This window comes from Amblyomma mixtum, chromosome 3 (assembly GCF_055824585.1).
Source record: "Amblyomma mixtum isolate Tamu chromosome 3, ASM5582458v1, whole genome shotgun sequence".
Taxonomy (NCBI): domain Eukaryota; kingdom Metazoa; phylum Arthropoda; class Arachnida; order Ixodida; family Ixodidae; genus Amblyomma; species Amblyomma mixtum.
In genome coordinates this window covers 48,800,376-48,803,459 of record NC_143014.1, presented here as the reverse complement: position 1 = coordinate 48,803,459, position 3,084 = coordinate 48,800,376, and the positions used below count along the sequence as shown (strand labels likewise).

Sequence of the window (3,084 nt, the reverse complement as noted above, 5' to 3'; positions counted from 1 at the left end):
CTCTTTGAAAAGTGTGACTGCATAAATTTCATTATTTGCCTTTTGTTTCTGTTTTGGTTTGTGTTTCCTTTCCCAATCCTGCTTGGATTCCAGGATGAGGAAGGCTCGAAATTGAGCTGAAAAATAAAAGTCATCTCTCCCTCTCTCTCCAGGATGAGTCTGCAGTATGGTATAGCCACGGCGAAGGCCGTGTATTCACTGTCAAGGGTTCGTGTCCGACAGAAATACTCTAAGACAGCAATACTTCCAAAGCAGCAATGATGGTTCACGTGCCCACACAAATAAGATGGTATGTTGGCCGCTGTCGCGTTGCACACAGTGGAAAGATTGGTTTTTGAGGAAAGGAAATGGCGCAGGAATTGTCTCACTTCTCTTTGGACACCCCAACCACGCTGTAAAGGAAAAAAGAGGTGCAGTTGTGGAGAGTTCCGGAATAGCTTCGACCACCTGGTCATCTAGGTTACATTTTGGTTGTCGCAGGAACGATATATCTTGTATGTTAAACCGTTCGCAATACGGTGGCCAAGAAGGGAAAAATTAAAAAAGAGCCTGCCAGGACTCTAACCTGGAATCTTCTGATCCGAAGTCAGACGCGTTATCCGTTGCGCCACAGGCCCACAGAGACCTCCGGGTTCATCTATTTTATTTATTAATACAGGGGAAGAGTGTAACCAAAGATTAACTACCACGTTCCTTTTTTTTGTCTGTGTGTTGTTCTATATGTTCGTTTGTTCTATATGTTCGTTTGTTGTTGTTTTATAAACGTTGGAAATAAACGCTGGAATAACTTTTCCTGACCTTCAGTAAACATTTAAACTTTGAAACGTTTAACCGCGCAGTTAATAAGATGTTGCAGCCTGGGGCTACAAAGCGACACGAAATACAACAGAGCACAATTAATACGTGCTACTTAAAAATTCCCCTTGAAACGGACAGCATCGACTCCAAGATTAAACAGCCTACCGTGAAGGGTGCCATAATTGATCACGGCGGATGGGTGACATTTAGAGTTTTCTCGTGACAATTCGGGACTGTACATGCGCTCTATGGCAATCACAATCTCTAAGGCATAAGTAAAGCAGGGCGAATGAAGAAGCCCGAAGTAGAAACGAAGAAGGGACGCCTTCGGGCACCTTCATTCGCGCTGCCGAACTTACGTCAGAATGGACCATCTATCCGAGCAAAAAGTTCTACTTGAATACCGTCTCATGAAACAGAAAAGTTCTGCTAATAGGAAAACCTCACTACGTGCCAAACAGAAATATTCCGAGATACGTCAAACCTTAGAAATAATGCAACGTTCCTTTATCGCTATGGTTTTACATTATACTAACATTAGTTTTATTCGAAGCTTTACCTGCCCAGCCATCGATGTCGACTGCAGTCGATTTTGGAGACTGTAAAGCAAATTGAACCTTTCAAGGAAATCATAACTTTTTACCACACATATAAAAACACGTCGTATACTATAACGCAAACCTTGTTTCAAAAAAGAAAAAGTTGTTTTTCTTTGTCAGCATATAACTCTGGCCACCACTATTCTAACTTCGAAAATCTGCACACAATGTGCCTCACACACACACACACACATAAAGAATCATAATCTACGCGTCGCCAAATTTGCGTCATCATTTTAAATGACGTTAAGTAATAATGGACTCCTAAAAAGTGTTAAAAAAAAGTCATTTACCATAGAAGTCTGGCCACTATGCACTTTTAAAGCTCGAAAATCTAGACACAATGTGCGTATTACATAAACTCAAAATTATAACGTACGCGTTGCCAATTTTAAGTCATCATTTTTATTGCCGTGAAGTAATATGTGGTTCTTAAAGAATATTGTTTTGAAATAAATTACTAATTTACTTTCGAAATCTGGCCACAGTGTTTTTCACGAGAGTCTGGCAACAATATGCTATTTTTCAAATAAACGTAATATTGCTTCTTTTGCCACAATAATTTTTTTGTAAAATTTTTGAAGTATATTCAACGCATGATGCGCATTCGGAGCTGTTTTTAGTTGGAAGCAGAATGCATGGATTCGAAAATGCGCTCATAGACTACCCGGGTGCAGAGCTGTTTAGTGCTGGTTTGTCTCAGTGACTGTCACTTTTGCTGGGACAATAGCACTTAACACCGTGCTCTCAATGAAAGAGGGGAAAAGAGGCATTTTTCTCAATACAGTGTGGTTTCGCCGAGTGCGTGTAGATGAAGTTGAAACCTATTGTTAGACTGATATTAAAAAACAGCTCCGTGCAGCTGCATAGGACGGTGGCTCTTCTGCGAAACACTAACAAAGCAAAATGTTCACTTTGTCAGCTTTTATTTCATGACCAGAAGCTTGTGTTCAGAAGTATTTGATGGTGATATTCCCATATTACCAGGAAATACTTCACTTTCAAGCTGCTGGGGATTTGACTCTTACTGGCACACTGGAATGTGCTCGTCTGAAGTGAAAATAGAAACTAAATATTTATGCCCTCATGGAAAGACGTGTTTATTTTTATTAAATTAATTTCTACCTATTTCTCTCTATACCCCTGTCAAGCGGGCAAGTTAAGTGCACTTACGGGGAGTGCGCTTTGGCATCCCGAGTGACACTTTGGGCTACGCGGTGCTAAACGGGAAAGCAAAGTGCACTCATAGTAAAAAAATAATTGCTACAGAAAATGAGCGGAATTTCTGAACAGGCCGATGGAAAAGAAAAAGGACTAATAATATTTGATTCCTTAACGTGATAGTGCAAATAAAGCGAGGCTCAACAGTTTATAACGATGAAAAAAAATTTAAATAGCAGAAAAGCCAAGACCAGCCAAGGCTATCCAGAATTTCGACAACAAACAAGATGGCGGCGGGCAGCGATGTTGCATCTGATCACGTTTACTTGTTTTGTTGCTTCGGTTGTACCTATAACCAACGAACGTTTTTCTGAAAACAGTTTATAACATGTAAAATAAAGTTGTAAGTACTTTTTATGCATTATAAATTTTGTACCATTGGAACCGCTGGCGTCGAGGCTACGCACTCGGCCAGCAAAGTATGGTCTGTAAACGCACTCCTGGCGGAGCGCACTTTCCGCGAGTG

General features: G+C 40.6%; 1 non-coding gene across 1 annotated transcript; it reads right to left on the bottom strand.

The window, feature by feature from the left end:
* Positions 1 to 544: 544 nt before the first annotated feature.
* On the bottom strand, positions 545 to 617 carry TRNAR-UCG (transfer RNA arginine (anticodon UCG)). Its single transcript has one exon. It is a non-coding gene; the product is annotated as a tRNA-Arg (tRNA).
* Positions 618 to 3,084: the final 2,467 nt, after the last annotated feature.